This window comes from Mus musculus, chromosome 18 (assembly GCF_000001635.26).
Source record: "Mus musculus strain C57BL/6J chromosome 18, GRCm38.p6 C57BL/6J".
NCBI classification, from domain to species: domain Eukaryota; kingdom Metazoa; phylum Chordata; class Mammalia; order Rodentia; family Muridae; genus Mus; species Mus musculus.
In genome coordinates, this window is record NC_000084.6 from 26,069,319 (window position 1) to 26,086,940 (window position 17,622).

The window sequence follows — 17,622 nt, forward strand, 5'->3', positions numbered from 1 at the left end:
GTAGTACCTGGTTTTATAGATACATTTGGATATTCCCTGTTACCCTAAAAATGATCAGAACAGCATTGTATGCTTTATTTTGTGTGCTTAAATTTATTTTGCACTAACAGCATGACTCTGACAGGAGAAAGTAGCTGTCTTGAACAAATCAACAGCGTATTTACATATTGATATTCTTCTAATTACCTATCCTTGGGCCAAGAAAGTGCTAGCATTTATCTTCTTTCAGATTCTTAACAGAGATGATCTCTGAAACCTACTAATCCCTTTTATTTTCTTTCCTTCTTCTACTGGGGCCCTCACCATGGTGGAGTTGAATGTTGGTAAACACCTCAGTCAAGCTCTGGCTTCAGGGTTTCCCACCCAAGTAGACATCTCATGACAGTGGCCATCAGGATAAATTCTTCTCACTTACCGTCTCCATATTCATACTTCTGACATCCTCTTTTTCTATAGAATTTCCACACTTAGTTTCTTCAGAATCTGAGTTAACTGTCCTTGCTAAAAATTATCTCTGAATTTTCTCTATTTTGATTGTGATATTTTTGTTGCTCTGAGTGTTCAAAAAATTCTATATAAAATGTGATCCTATCACAAAGACTTTATATCTTTTCTTATAATAATTATGAGGTTGTTGTTCCTAATCAGAGAACATAGAACTTTTCAGCAGAAAATAATCAAAACATAATTAGGATGGGCTATGCATTGAGGTGAAGAATCAGCCAACGAATGAAAGGCATTATTTGTGAATTTAATTATAGAGCAAACTGTATGTCATGGAAGAGGTCTGAATGAGTTCAGCAAATACGGCAAATACTTGCTGACTGAAAGTGTCTCCCTTAAGTCCTTAAGTTTAGTTCCCAAGTACGGAAATGATGTCATGAGGAAGTGGAGCTATTGCAAGGTAATTAGGTTTCCTCAGCTGGATTAGTGACATTTTAAAAGGCTGAACACAGTTTCCTTTCTCTCCTTGAGAAGACATAAGAAGGTATTTTTGCTTTCAGTGTGACACACAGAAGAACAACTGAAGTACAGGGTCACTCTGACCTTGAACTTCTAACCTTCACAGCTATGAGAAATAAATTTGTATGCTTTTATAAGTAGCACTGGCTATGAAACTTTATTGGAGTAGCTTGAAGTAGGATAGCCACCAAGCCAGCCTCTTTCTCCTATTCTTGCTTTATGTTGGAGAATATAGTACAATATAGTTTTAAGAAAGCAGAAAACACAAAAAAGTACATTAATACAAACTAATAGCTAGATAGACTCAAGAGCTAAACTTACAAAGTGCTAGATGGGGCTGTTGGGTCTCCTGACAAGCTCCGAATCTACTGTTCACTTTAGATCTCTTGAGGGCAATAAATCCTTGTTACTTCCATGTGACTGGCAGTTCTGACTATTACTACCAGTTTGGAACAGCTTGAACTTTGGGTTCAAACTTAGCCTTTTAAATATATTTCAACATATGGGGAAAATGAAAGATATGGGGCTATTTAATAAGAAATAAGAAAGTCTAGGGAGACCGAGAAAGTCATAGCAAATATCACCAGCTGTTATATGGAGCAGAGGAAACATTGTCTTTTGAAATATTATTTTAAACACATTTTCCCTTCCAGATGGAACAACTCCAGGAAAGAAACTTTGGGAAGCTCTAAGGGGCCATGACGGAACTTCTCTGGATCCCAAGTGTCTGGAAGACTTGGACTGTTACTGAAAGAGCATGACTTATGTCCTGGAATTGATGATGCCTTCCTGTAGGAGGAATATAAGAGGCACTAAGGTTATAGAACAGATGCCGAAATGGCCACGTTTTCAGTGCTTCCTAGACTCCGACATTTGCCATCGTATGTCTAGTTAGTATGACTTTTCGTCTTTTTGTAAAATAGTTTTGTTTAATACAGAGATGATTACATAATAATAGCTAAAATTACTTGTTCATAATAGGTGTTCGATGACATTGCATTTGGATAAATAGATAATTACTCTGTATAAAACAAAATAAAGTTGAGAAATAACTTATGAGTTTACTACTTTTCTGGTTGAAACTAAACACCTGACAAGAATGAATTCAAGGGAGGGAATTGACCTGACTCTCACTCTGGCGTGATCTTTCCATCATGGCAGAAAAGACAGAAAAGACATGGCATGGCAGTGAACAGGGAAGACATGGTTACAGGGACAGGTTTTCCTGGTGATCACATTGTATTTATATCCAGGAAATGGAGAATGATCAGAAGGTAGAGTATCAAGCCTCGAGACATGTCTCTAGGAACCTCAAATTTCTACTTCCTAAAGCTTCCACAACCTTCCCAAATAGCACTGCCAGCTGGAGACCAAATGTTCAAATGCAGAACACATGGGGGGTACATTCAAATACAGACCAAAACAATTAATTCTCCCATAAAAATCATATAATCATTCTAGATCTCAAAATAAACCATTGTGGGGCTATCTGCTCTGACTAGAAGAGTTAGAATGTCTGTGAGCAGTGCTTATCAAGAGGTTGTCTGTGTCATAATCAGTACTGGAACAGCAATGTGCAACTGAGTCCTTACCATGGTGTTGTTGAGCGATCTATTTTGCAGATCTGTAGTGCATGGCCCCCAGTGTTACATAATTATACATGATTTGTTAAGAAATAAGCAACCCCAGAAACTAGGGTGGGGATATGGATACTGTCACCCATGGATCCCTTAAATGAGGGCCTTTAACAGAACGTTTGGAGTTTTGTAATTGGCCCTGGAGCCGAGTCACTTGAAACTGGCCTTGTATTTCTCCTGTGTTGATGGATAGAATAACTGCTGAAAAAAATCAGGGGTCCATTCATCCATCAGGGAAAGTGGTACTGACATCAATGCTGACTGTAACCTGATGGGTGAGGGAAGCAAGAAGCAAAGCAGGCTTGTGGCTTTGAGCTCCATTCACTCTGGGCAGGAAGATGATGTATCTCCACGTGGGCCTCAGTCTTGAGCCATTACAGTATTTATAATATCCCTGCAGAATGTGCTGGAGATTAAGGAAATTGCTCTTTTGTTGGTCCCTGATGTGCTCAGGTTGGCTCTGGGCAAAATCCTTCACGCTCATCCCCCCCCCCCCCCCCTGCCTCCTCTCCCAGCCATTCTCTGCCCTGGATTAAATGCTCCTACCACATGGGGATAGCTCTGATTGCCTGGGTGGCTCTGGATCATTCCTTGGCTGCCCCCAGAGCACAGCAGCACGTTTCTGGCATCTTTCTTAAGGCTCTCACACAAATCCCTCTCTGTAGGGGCCTGATTTCCTGTGAGAGCTTTTTGGCATCATGGCTCATGAACATCCCTTCTTCCCTGGACCATTGGTTAAGATGAAGGTGCTAGCTCTCTCCCAATATTTGATTTCAAAGAGAAGCTCTCTGAGGAACAAAGGAGATTTTAAGAATAAGCTTCTAGTGGTAGAATGACCAGGAGTGTGTGTGTGTGTGTGTGTGTGTGTGTGTGTGTGTGTTAGTGAATGTTGAAATTAAACGTGTAACTTCAAAGTGATTCTATCCATTGCCACCAACTTCAAATGCTAGTTTGGTTGACCATTGGTTCTTACCATGTTCTTCTGATCTATAAACTCTTCATTGATTCCCCTTATTCTACTACTGACTACCTTACTGTTCAATCCTCCTTTCCATATCCAAGCAAATGAAAAGTGTTCCCAGGGGTCTTCCTTCCCCTTCTAATCATTGTGGCATCCTTCTACTTAACTCACTTTTGATTGACCTTAGTCTCAATCCCAGATCTCTGCTAAGTTCAGTGTGCCATGTGCTTACAATTCTCTCCTTTCCTGCAAGTATTTTGTCCCAGGCTTCCCAAATGTTACCAACCCTTAGCATCATATGTATCATGTACTCTAAGGGCTCCTCTAGTCAACTTCAAGTGTGTGCTTTATAGATACAGAAACATACACATAATATATAAACTTGTGTATACATATAAACAAGCCTACACACATGCATACTTGTGCCTGGACAAATGTACTAGTTCACTTTCTGTTACTGTGCTAAACTTTGACCAAAAGCAACCTGGGAAGGAAAGAATTCATTTGTAAGAGAAGGCAACTAAGACAACTAAGGCAAAAGAAATGCTATTTACTGGTTTGATTTCTCTGGCTTGTTCAATTAGCTTTCGTATGCTGCTCAGGATCACCTGCACAAGGATGGCACCACCAATGGTGGAGGGCCTTCCTTCAACTGTAAGTAAAAAGGCATAGCCACAGACATAGCCATGAACCAATCTGATGGAAGCAATTTTCCAAATGAGTTTCTCATTTTTCCATGTCTGTCTAGCTTTACATCATGTTGACAAAAGTTAAGAATGATAATGCACTTAGCCAAAAGACATACATATACTTTCATTTCAATACTTTTGATTCACAGATATTATAACAACCTGCTTCCTTGGTTTTCTTGGCTCAGTATTTGCTTCCAAATCTCCTCCTTAAAAAAAAAAAGCTCTTAATCATATTTTATTTATTTTTATTAATTAATTGTTTTATTCATTTACACCTCAAATATTGCTCCTTCCCAATACCCTTCTCAGAGTTCTATCCCCATCTTCCCTCCCACCCCTTCGCCTCTGAGAGGGTGACCATCAGGAATCCTCCCTCACTGGGGCATCAAAGTGCCTGGTTTGATTAGCTCACTTTCCTTGGGAATCCCCCATCTTCACTTTCCCAGTGCCAAGATTACAGGTTCACCACCATGCCGACTCAAAATGAATGTGAGTGTTGGGGGATCTGAGCTCTCTTCCTCAATTTACAAGCACTTCATCCATTTAAATGGTTTTCTAGCCCAGGAAATGTCTCTTGTTTCCATTTATGTCAGATCAATCACAGGAATTTAGTTAAAATAGTATGTACATGGCCCTCACTAAGTTACTTTCAATATGAAAATACCCCACCTTCTACTTTCTAATTACCAAAGGAAGGATAGTGAATGGCAAGTTGTATCTATTTGAAGGTGACACACACACACACACACACACACACACACACACACACACATATGTGTGTGTGTATCTCACAACATTTAATTTGGAATGGCTTACAGGTTCAGAGTTTTAGTCCATTATTATCATGGCAGGAAACATGGCAGCATCCTGGCAGGCATGTCACTGGAGGAGTTCTACATCTTGTTCCAAAGGCAAGCAGGAGAATAAAATACTGACTTCTGCAAGCAACCAGGAAGAGACTGTCCTGAAAGTGGGCAGAGCTTAAGCATAGATCTCAAAGCCCAGCCCCATAGCGATGTACTTCCCCCACAAGGCCACACCTACTCCAACAAGATCACATCTCCTAATAGTGCCAATTCCTATCCGCCAAGCATGTTAAAACCAGCATATTCCACTCACTGGCCCCAATAGGTTTGTTCAAACTCATGAGTCTATGAGAGACATACCTAGCCATGTGTAAAATCTACTTAGTCTAACTTTAAAAGTTCTCATAATCTATAGGAGTCTCAACAATGTTGAAAGTCCAAAGTTGAAGGTCTCTTCTGAGATCCATGCAATCTTTTAACTGTAATACTCTATAAAATAGGGGATTTTATAAAAAAATAAAAATAGCAGACTACATACTTCCAACATCACAGGACATATATTACCATCCCAAAACTTCATAATGAGGAAATTTTGAACAAAATCAAGATAAAAAAAGAAAGAAAGAAAGAAAGAAAGAAAGAAAGGAAGGAAGGAAGGAAGAAAGGAAGAAAGGAAGAAAGGAAGAAAGGAAGAAAGGAAGAAAGGAAGGAAGGAAGAAAGAAAGAAAGAAAGAAAGAAAGAAAGAAAGAAAGAAAGAAAGAAAGAAAGAAAGAAAGAAAGAATTCTGGGCTAACTCCAAACTCTGTATCTCCTTGTCAGATGTCCAACTCACTTTGTTGACTGCAACACAGTACTTCCTCTTGGGCTAATTCCTATCCCTGTGAGCCACTTTCCAGGGCAGTTCCACCTTGGTTCTAGAATCTCTACCACTTTTGGGTCTCCATGGCAAGTTCAACTTCATATCTTCTTGTTCCAATGCCTGGGATTCACACATGATCTTCTGGGCTTCTCTAAAAGGCTTGGATCACTTCGCCATCTCTTTTCTCTTTAGCACTCTATGCTTTGGTTGACTTCACTCCACTGTCACGGCTGTTCTTGGTAGTCATTCCATGGTACTGGCATCTCCAATATGATGGGGTGTTTTACAATAACTAAGCATCACCAATAGCCTCTCATAGGTTCTCTTCATGATGCCAAGCCTCAACTTCTTTGTATGAACCCTCCAGTCCTGGGCCATCAACTGCAACTGAGTCTGCATCTTCTCCAATGGTCTTTCTGGGCCAACATAGCTCTAAGCTTCAGCTACTTTCCATGAACTCTTCATGCCTTCAAAACCAGTACCACCTGCATGATGCTTACCATTACCAAGGTCTGCTGCAGTTTGTGTACAGCTTTGGTTATGTCTGTAACATAGTTTCTTTGTGCTCTCAGAAAATACTTCCAGAAGATTTCACCTCAGTGATACTGGTCTTTTCAAAATCACTGCTAATTTCTTAGCTTCCCATAACTAGTATTAATTGTCCCAGTAGTCCCTTCTATTCTTGACTCTAAAGCCAGAGCAACATGACTGAAACTGCCAAGTTATGCTGCTTGCTGAGGCTGGAACATGCCCCCCCCCTCCCAACACACACACCTTGTTCTATTATATCCTTTACTGTCTAAGATTGGCTGTTCTGGAACTTGCTCTGCAAACTAACCTTGAACTCAGAGGGCTGCATGTCTCTGTCTTCTAGGAGTAAAGTTGTTTACCACCATACCAGAACTTAAGCTTTTCATAGGCACTATTCTTCAATATCTGAATTAAAGTCATGGGTCTTCCAGCTTCAAGATCTGGATCACAGGTGTGACTTCCATTTTTAGTTTGTAGTTCATTTTAGATTAAAAGTCCAAATAAAAACAACAGCTAGGTAATAATAACACTAAACATGATATAACTGTCCCTTGTTAAGCTAAAAATATGAACAATAAGCTTAGCTGGGTGAGATCTTGCCCCAAGGCCAATACTCACTTAATTCCACTTAATACCCTTGAACACAGGATTTAGTTACATTTCACTTCCTGATGCCCCTTTAATCTTTGAACCATACATTTTATATTCTTCCTTTCTCAGTTTTCTGTGCTTGATCAAAACTCTCTTCATAAGAGAGCCATAGGGCACAGTCTAAACTGGGTTGTTGTGAGTAATTCGTCACTGCAATTAATATGAATCTCTTCACCTTAGCCTCAGGCCAACACTTTGGACAAGGGCAAAAAAGCAGCCTCATTCTTCATCAAAATATCAAAAAATAGTCTCTAGGTCACACACTAAAATTCTTTTCCTCTGAAACATTATATCCAGGATCCTACACTTCAAATAACCATCAGCTCCAATATCTTCCATATTTCTACTAAGATGGCTTATTAAGCCTCATGTAAACATTACACTGATTTCTGAATTCAAAGTCACCAAATCCACATTCATCCAATCAAAAACATGGTCAGGCCTACCACAGCAGTATTCGGTCCCCGTTATCAACTTCTATCTTAGTTTGGGTTTTATTGCTGTGAAGAAACACCATGACCAAGGCAACTCTTACCAAAGGACAACATTTGATTTGAGCTAGCTCAGACATTCAGAGGTTCAGTCCATTACCATCATGTTGAGAAGCATGATAGCATCCAGGAAGGCATGGTGCTGGAGCAGCTGAGTGTTCTACATTTTATTCCAAAGGCAACTGGGAGAAGACTACAAACTTCTGCAAGCAACAAGGATGAGAGTTAGTTGTACATATTTTATATGCCAGTCTAGTTAAATAATGTCTTCATTTTGTTGATAAATAAGACTAAGCTAAATTGCTGCTGCTTCTCATTCTCTCTTGCCTTCCCTTCACCCTGTGTGTATGTGTGTGTGTGTGTGTGTGTGTGTGTGTGTGTGTCTTTGTCATTTTCAAAGAGAGAGAGGAACAGTGAAAAACATACAGATAAATAGAAAGCATTGTATATTTTAATGGATAAAAACTGTATTTTAATATTTAAGGATATTTTATAAAAACATAATCTATAACATGTAGTCCCTTAAATGTTTTGAAATTGCAATTTAATTACAGCATTTCTTGTGTCACCCATGCTGTCCTACAACTCGATTTGTAGATCATGTTGGTCTGTTGCGTTAAATCTCCAACCCAAAAAGGCCCAGTCAAAGGAAGCAACTCCTCAATTAATAGGAAGACAAGCTACACACTTCAATTCAGCAGATCTATCACTACACTACTCTGTTTTTCATCTATGAGATTCCAGATAACTTCCGGTTTCTCCAACCCTGTGCTTCTGTTCCATCTCCCTTCTACCTCCTCCTCCATCATTCCTCCCTCTCCTCTCCTCTTCCTTCTCCTCCAAACTTTTCATTTCCACCTTCCCTTCTACTGCCCAATCACTGACTGGCTCTAGCCTTTTTATGAAAAGTTAAGGTGGGGAGAATATTCACAAGGCACCTGTATACATGATTCACTCCTCTTCTACAACCCTTTCCAAAGTCGAATTAGCATCAAAATACAAGAGCAACATTGGTGTCAATCAGAGATTCACTGCCTCCTGAGTGCTGGAGGAGGGACTAAAGGCATGTGCCACAGCTCTTCTGTTAAAGCTTCCCTGAGAACACTGCGACTCGCAACTCTTGTCTCTTTTCTTTCTTACAAGAAACACCACATCTTTTCTCTACCTCATCTCTTTCTCAGTGTGGAAATTTAGTGACTCTTCTTTGGAGAGCTAAATATCCTTGATCAGGAGAAGCAACTGAAGTCTACATGGCATTTTTAGTTTGGTCCCATATTTCTAAATTTTAATTAAAATATATTCCTTTCTACTTACATCAAGGGCTGTTCTGAGGAACACTTCAGATTTCCTGAGACTGTGATCACTGATCATGCTGTAAGTGACATAACAGCACATGCATTTCATTCAACAAATGTTTATTAGATTATTAGGCTTCCTCTTCCTGTTGATGTGTTTATAAAGAGCAGATATGATCCCCATTTTCCAGGAAGAATCAGATACACAAAAGGAAAATGATCTCGGTATAAGGTGAAGTCTCCGACTACCACACAACAAAGATGAATGAGTGAGTGGGCAAATGACTTTATTACAGGTAATGGAAGGTTCTCAGTGCTAAAAGATGGATTTAGCTAAAGACAAAGCTTTGAGGAGAAAAAGAGATATTCTAGGCAATGTGAGCATAATTATCAAGCACAATGCTGCCATTTTTTCTAAAGGAATGAATGAATTAGGTGGGGAGACTCCACTTAAGTAAAAAGAAATCCATAAAGTTGGTCTCCCCAAGGCTTAACAGGTACTGGGTAACATTTGCCTTCTCCTAAAACCTTTCCACTGCTCTGCTCGCTCACAGCCACCCCACCACGGTTTGTAGAAGTGTTTGGCACACATTACAATGCAATTTCTTTCATTTGAAAAGAGTTAATGATTACACCGAGGTATCACTTACTATGTTTTACTTTACCATGTAAGGTGGGCATTCCAATTTTCATTTAAATAGCTGAAGTTCAAGATTGTCAGATGTCTACATTATACAGCCAGTGTACATTCCAGCCAGACTTGATCTCCAACCATCACAACCTCAGGTTGCAGCACGTGACCAGGTACAGTCTCCAGCAGTAAGAGAGAGACTGGGGTAGTGCCTGGTCTGCCTTTGGCTTGAGGAAATGCTCAATTTGTTCCTTTTTCTAAAGTGTGGATTCCACTACTTCCTTTTCAAAGTTATGGTTTATGAAGCCAGAGAGGGGCTTTTATTTCCCACCAATATTTTGGATGCATGATCTGAATTGCTTTCTAATCACAGGTCAGTTTTCAAACGTTAAGTTGTGAAAATAGGACGAATTCATGTAGGACTCCTCGAAGGCTTAAGCCATTTAATATAGCACTTTTGTTACTAGAGGATCTATTAAAATATAGAACGTAGGGAGATGGAAGAGTAAATAATAAACTGTGAGAAGTAAGCAGCACCAGCCATTTGTCGGGAATGTACATCCCTGGGTCTCTTACCTTTTTAAAGGAACTCTGTAAACATGGCTTTCAACACCCAGATCAAAGTTCATTGCTTTCAGGAAGACTTATCTTATCAGGATTTCCAGAAGTCTTTTGGGATGCAGCTCCCTGAAGCTGTATCACCCTGTTCATTTGTTTCTCTCTTTCTTTTTGTCTACTTTTATTTATCCTTTTTTTGTGAAATAAGTCTCAGTTTTCCTTCAGATTTTCATTTAGAATCTTAGCCTGTTTCTCTTGTTCCATATTTGGGTTAAATACTCTTAACTTGCACTGTCAGGACCACAGGACTCCATTCTCCAATCTATTTGCCCCATTATTTTCTTCACAAAGGTGTAGGCTTCCCAGATTTAATTTATCCAGTAACTAGGACAGTGCCTGGCCCACTCGCTGTGCTCAGGATTTACCTACCTAAGCACTTAATAGATGAAGAGAGGCTGTATAATCATGGTCTTTGTTTTGCATATTTGGTTTCACTTTTTGTAGGGATTTGTTTGTTTTGTGTGCTTATGATTCGTGTGTGTGTGTGTGTGTGTGTGTGTGTGTGTGTGTGTGTGTGTGTGAGAAAGAGAGAGAGAGGCAGAGGCAGAGACAGAGACAGACAGACACACACACACACACACACAGAGAGAGAGAGAGAGAGAGAGACAGAGACAGAGACAGAGAGACAGAGAGAGAGAGAATAAAGTTGGATGGGTAGGGAAGTAGGGAGGATCTGAGGAGAATAGGAGGAGGGGAAATATGGTCAAAATAGAATGTATAGAAACGATTTTCAACAAATAAGAAAAAATTATTTAACAATCAAGTGTGTGTGTGTGTGTGTGTGTGTGTGTCTGTACATGTAAGCAGCCAGCACCTCCTTATGGAAATGCTGCTCTTAAGACATGAAAGTGACTAAGATGTGAAAGATGCTTATGAGGCTGCTATGGAATTTTAATGGGCCTTTTATGTATCCTACTTCATTAATAACAGTGTGAGTGGAGTGCTCCAGCATCTTTTATCTCCCATCTGTATTCAAATGCAACAGAATCTCCCCCAGTAAAATTTCAGGGTAAATTAATGATATTCGTTTTCTCAGAAAACCTATTTTTCCTTAATGGATAGACTGGTGACCCCATGCATATGTGTAATTTCCTGTTTAATGAGGGCACAAGCTGATATGGTACACTAGGAAATGACCCTTGATCTTGTGAACCAGTGGGCTTTGGTTGCCATAGAGTGATCTCTTCCGTGGGGTAAGTGATGGACAGAGTGCATGAGATCTTGTGTCCAGGTCACCCCTCTCATCTCTTGGTCAGTTCCCTGGTTTGACCTTCTCAGTAAAAGAATGGTGGCTCTTGCTTCAGTCTAATCTGGCTTCTCTGTTACCTCAGCGTTGCTCACAGCTCAGCCTTGGCACAGGAGACTCTGCCGTGTGTGAATTTTCAAAGATGCTTCCGTGTCTTTGACAGCTCTGATTGATTGCTCACATTCCTCCAAAATCCTCATGGCAAAGACTTAACTTTATTTCTAACACCTGATATGATGATATCGAAGGTAGAATTATGAGAGATAATTAAATCATTAGGGTACAAATCTAATGAATAGGATTGGTGCTTTTATATTGAAGTCCCCAAGATATCTCTTGCTTTCCTTCTTGTCTTAGGAAAAGAGTAAGAACCAATAGTCTACAACCTGAAAGAGGCCAAATCACCAGAATGCTGATCTCCCATGTCCAGTCTTCACAATTGTGAGAAAATGTTTCTCTTGCTTATAAGCCATCCAGCAATCTCTGAGACCCTGCTGTCACAGCCTGAACTAAGAGAGTAGTCATTAAGATTAACAAATGTGCTTCTGGAAGGCACTCGGAAGAGGGATGAGGATAGGGGCAAGCCTATAGTAGAAAGCAACACAGGCTGCCCCAAAAGTACCGCATGCTCCAGATACCTGATTAGCAAGGAGATGATGTAGTGATGAGAGTTTCTGAGTCCTGTACAGAAGGAAAAGATAAAGCTGGATGTGGTCTTTGGCTAGAAAGGAACCTCAGCAAGGGTTTCCACCATAGACCAAAAAGCCTCTATAACCACCATGTAGTGGCCTGGCATTGTTCAATACTATGTTTGAGCTACATTGACCTAGTTGGTATTGAAGCACAGGCAAAGGGTCCTATGGCTTAATGAAGTGTTCAACCAAACATGCCTATGGCTAGCAATTTTACTGTTAAAGCTTTTCTAAGCATCAAATGCTTCTAAGTTAAATGTGTTCTATGCATCAGATTTACACAAGCCCCAACAATAGGAAAAATACAACTGTTGGGATCTATTACCAGATACATGGGGTGGGGGTATGTGGAAGAATGGAAACTGCATGGAAAACTGCAATATTCTAGAGTAACAATGAGTGCCACTCTAGACCGAAATAATGCCAGTTCACTGGGTTATATGTGGAAAGGCTTGTGAAGAAGTGAACAGTCTCCCTTCAGATTAAAAGGAGTTATCGAATTCTGGCCTGGGTAAGTACAGATAGTTTTACTGAGTGCCTGGTATAGACTTTGCTGCTATGTTGTTTTAGCATCCTTCTGAAAGAAAAATATCCAAGGCTTGCAGAAAGAGTAGTAAGAGCATTGTTATCCCTTGAAGAAGGTCACCATCTGCCATGGTAAAATCAAGGCTGGCATCCAGGTTTTCTTAACCTCGTATTTCGATATCATTTCTCCTGAGCCGCTGTGGTGGCTGTACTCTTTTTTGTCTGACAGTAAGGCTCTTCTTCCTCAGAGCCTTGACTTCTATAGCTCTAGACCTCCTCTGGATATGATTTTGTCACAGACTTTCTCTCTGGAAAACTGCATACTTACTCAGTATTTTGAATGAATTTCAAAGGCTAATAGACTAGGGAAGGCTGGCTCTGCTCAGTTGTTTGCAAGTCAGTAGCTGCTGTCCTGAGGGAGGTTAGAAGTAATGGACTACTAGACATAGCTGTTTCAATGGCTCTGTATAGCCACCTGGAGTGGCTAATTTTGAAGTTTCTCTCTGCTGGGGCTTAAAGGGTTTAGGGTTTTGTCTTAATGAAACAGATTATTGCCTAAAGGTCTTTAAAAGCAGCAAGCCAGAAGGCTGAGCCAGCTGTTGGGCAGAGGTGAACCCGCTCTCTCCAGCACTCCTAAACACTGGGAAAGTCTCAATCAGGGCCACTATGCTTGCTTGTTTGGAGGGACTTTAGGGCAGTAGGTTTAGACATTATTTTGACTTACATGCTTTCCCTGTCTCTTAGATTAGCTGTCTGAAAACAAGCCAACTTGACATTCAGTTTTTCTTGAATGAGACTCATGTACAAAGCTGTGCCAAGATGATGAAATAAATCTTGTTGAAAAACAGTGGACAGGGGATTGTAGGGCAGTTTCACATGTGATCTTTTAAGATAACTAGGAAATAAATCTTATTATAAAATGTCTACTGATGCTCAGAGTACCAAGATCATAACTTAAAACTCTTACCCGCGTTCACGCGACCGGCCAGGAAGAACGCAACAAACCAGAATCTTCTGCGGCAAAACTTTATTGCTTACATCTTCAGGAGCAAGAGTGCAAGCCCCCCCTTGCTTACATCTTTAGGAGCCAGAGCGCCAGAGCGCCAGAGCGCCAGAGCGCCAGAGCGCAGAGCAAGAGCTCTATTGTTTACATCTTTAGGAGCAAGAGTGCAAGCCACCAAAAAGCCCCAAGCCCAAAGCGAAAGCGAAACCCCGTCCCTCTTAAGGAGAGTTATCCTTCGCCTAGGACGTATCACTCCCTGATTGGCTGCAGCCCATGGCCGAGTTGTAGTCACGGGGAAGGCAGAGCACATGGGGTGAAGAACTACCTTTGGCACATGCGCAGATTATTTGTTTACCACTTAGAACACAGCTGTCAGCGCCATCTTGTAACGGCGAATGTGGGGGCGGCTTCCCACATAAAACGTGGTTGATTTAGATATTTCTGTGAAGACTTCTAATTATCTCCTCCCACAATGAGAAAAAGAGCACCCCAAATTAGGTGATAATCTCTGTACAGTCTCTGTGTCCTAATGTCTCTTCCACTGGTACTTTGAGTAAGTACTCTTTGTTCAATGTCCCGTTCTGTTTCTTAAAAAAATGCAATTCTGAAGTTCGAGAGCTCTCTTGACCTTGTGAGAGCAACTCCATCCATCCTGTACTGTGAAGTCAAAATGAACAGGGTAAGCATAGATCTGGTACATATTCTAGCTTCCACCTCCTCAGCATCATTCTCAATAGACGGTGTAGGTCTTACCTTGTAGAATTGTTAAAAAGGAAGACAATGTGATACTTTGATTCATGAATATGTTGAATAATGATCAAGTCATGGTAATCTGTATATCCATCATCACACTTATTGTTTCTTTGTGGCGAGTACACTCAAACTCTTCTCTTCTAGTTATTTTGAGATATGCAGTGTATTATTGTTAACTGTGTTCATCCTGTTACCACAGAACACAGAACAGACTCCTGTCTGACTATAACTTTGCACCTCATACATATTCATACAGCAAGTATTTTGTGTCGATCAAAGCATTTAAAAATGAAAAGAGATAATGGATGCAAAGAAATGGCATTAACTCTTAGCTTCTTGAGCAAGTACTACCTCCTTTAGAAGTTTTTTCTGGAAGCCTAGCCTAAAGTCTCCTTTTATCTGGCACTCTATCATAATAAAAGTATCATATCATGGATAGTATAAACAACAGAAAACTACTGTGTTAATTGTCTAGTGTCTGGAAGGTTTAGACCTGGCAGAAATGGTTTCAAGTGAAAGCCCTCTTCCTGGCCTGGAGACTGTATTCGCTAGGTGTTATGCTTACAGTCATGTTGTGTCTTATATGGCCACAACCCCTATTTGACCAGAACAATGTTTATGACTTTATTTCACCTTAAACATTTCTCTTGTTTTGGAACCGAGAGGAAAACCAACTGCTGCCACATTCTTAAGCCATTTAATTTCTGACTGAATTATTAACATTTATCCCTATTTCTACAGCTAAGTGTCTATTGCATTCCTCATCAAAGAAAGTTTCTTTTTGCTGAAAACGGAGATGGCAATGTTTAATTTTATTTTAAGTTGATAAAACCTAGAGTAATTTGGAAAGAGCACTAGAATGACCTATGTGCTATCCTGTGGTGCATTGTCTTGCTTGATTTCTGGGATGAGTCTGCCAAGCTCACTGTGGGTGGTGCCACCTCTGGGATGGTTTTCCTGGTGTTCTAAGAAAGCAAGCTGTGCAAGACCTGGGTGACAAGCCAGTAAGTAGCTTTCCACTGTGGCTTCTGCTTCAGTTCTTGTTTCCAGGTTCTTCACTGAATTCCTGCCCTCAGTTTCCTCAGTGATGGAATTTGACCTGAGAGTGATGAAAATATCTTATTCATTCTTAAGTCACTCCTAGCATCACACTAGGAACCCTAACTAAGACAGACAGGATTACATAAAATCACCCATCAAAACATAGAAAATGACTGGCCATGGGAGTCCCAACTCCACTGATACATCTACAATACAACCCTATACCTATGGCTCAGAGAACAGTATACAAAAACTAAAGTCAGAATTCCTACCCCTATATCACTGCAGAAAGACACTTTATTTAGTAGAGTATGTGATTTGTCTATATACCTCTGACTGCAGTGAGGAAAGGTTGAGTAAGTATTTGGTTTCAAAGTTACTTAGACTAGTTTCCCCCAGTTTTTCTAGTTAGTGTCCTTGTGTTATTTATTATATTGTTAGATTCAATTTTTTACTTTGGATTATATTTAGATTTTATTTCGTTCCAACATAATCAATTTAATTTTATTTACAGCTTTGTATAATAAAGGACAGAATGGCAAGATTATAAAAGCATGAGCATCAAGTTATCTTCTGTGAGATTGGCCCACTTATTTACCTCTCAACTCATAGGCCCATTCTATGGTACATCCAATCTTTCTCTTCAGCCAGATCTACCCTCACACGAGGCCAGGCCTGGAAGGGACATCCCACAAACCAATCCAGCCCCTTTGTCTTCATGACTTCATTTTACCAATGATATTTCCAATCATTAGGCCAACCCATCCACCACAGAAGCTTTCTTCTGCCACAGCCAACTCTGCCCTTATCAAAAGATGTTCTTATGCTTAGATCTCATCATAAAAATGCCAACAATTTGAGATATCTAGCCAGTATTTTCTCTCTAAAACATACCGGTCTCTAAAATATTTGCAATGAGCATTTCTTATATAAATCCAAGGACACTGAATTGAAAAATAATAAAAATAAACTTCATCTAAAGAGTTCAAGCAGTTCAAAGACAGCTCGAGGATGGAGCTTAGTGAAGGAGAAAGAACTTGAAGAAAATAAACACCTGAATGATGCCCAAGAAAACACAAATGGAAATGTGACAAAAATGAGGAATTGAATGCAGGACTTGGATATGGACTTCAACAAAAAAGATAGAAACAAGATAGAAACATTGAAGAGGAATTGAGCCAAAATGAAGAGAGAATTGAAAAATCCAATATGTTAAACTCCAAGAAAGTCTTAAAAGTACAATGAATCAAGGAGAAGGTAAAATATCAAGACTTGGAGATGAAGTTTAAGATCTAGACCAAAAAAACAAAACAAAACAAACAACAACAACAACAACAACAACAACAAAACCCAAAACCAAGGAACTCGAAAATATCTCTCTCTCTCCCTCTCTCTCTCTTTCTCTCTCTCTCTCTCTCTCTCTCTCTCTCTCTCTCTCTCTCTCTCTCTCTCTCTCACACACACACACACACACACAATGCAAAGGAAATGTAGGACACCATTTTAAAGAAACCTTCAAATTGTAGGCATTGTAGGCATTGATGCGTGGAAGGATTCTAAGACCTCATGAGTCATTGGAGGGAGAAGTGTTACTGTTCAAAGCAGTCATCCAAAGTCTAGATTCTATCTTTCAAACACTATAGAGCAGAGAATATATCTGGATCTTGCACTAGTGTTCAGATGCTCACACACTGTACAGTTCCTTTTCCAGGACTGGCCAATATCTCAGCTGACTACAACTGAAGGGCAGAGGGACTATCCTGCCAAATGTTCCAAAGGCAGCTATATAGAGCTACTTTCCAGATAGTGGGACTGGACCCCACAGTGGTGAGTACGTTTCTTGGGAAGCATAATAGTTGACAGTGATTTCAAATGTGTATCTTCCTATCACAAGGGACTGGCTTCAATCGCCATTCTTTCCCTTTGTATTTAGAATCATCCAAGAATTTCTACTCCCTCTGTGAATCACAGACTGACTTCTCAGAGTTATAGCTTGTTTATAGGGGAGAGAACTTTACTTTCCAGCTAATCCATCAAACAGTGACCTTGAGAGTATCTCTGGAGAGAGTCTGCTATGGCTGGCATGTGCTTTTGTGCTTTGGGTATTCCAGGGGTCCATTGTGATTGTAAGCCTGGTTTCAAGTGTGGTGTTTTTGGGATATGGTGGAAAGTTTGTAAAGCGAGGCCTTCTGGGAAAACATTGTGTCACTGTGTGTGTGTCCTCAG

The 17,622-nt window shown here is 40.2% G+C and overlaps 1 long non-coding RNA gene across 20 annotated transcripts in view; it reads left to right on the plus strand.

Annotated features, from left to right (window-relative positions):
• Positions 1-17,622, plus strand: part of Gm33228 — a 395,277-nt gene that overhangs the window by 248,040 nt on the left and 129,615 nt on the right. For 19 of the 20 annotated variants that reach the window (XR_877236.3, XR_003952589.1, XR_877240.3 and 16 more), the window contains one exon: positions 1,617-1,853. The exons of the other annotated variant lie outside the window; for it this stretch is intronic. This is a non-coding gene — a long non-coding RNA (predicted gene, 33228). The remainder of the gene's footprint in view (positions 1-1,616; positions 1,854-17,622) is intronic. 20 annotated transcript variants of the gene reach the window in all.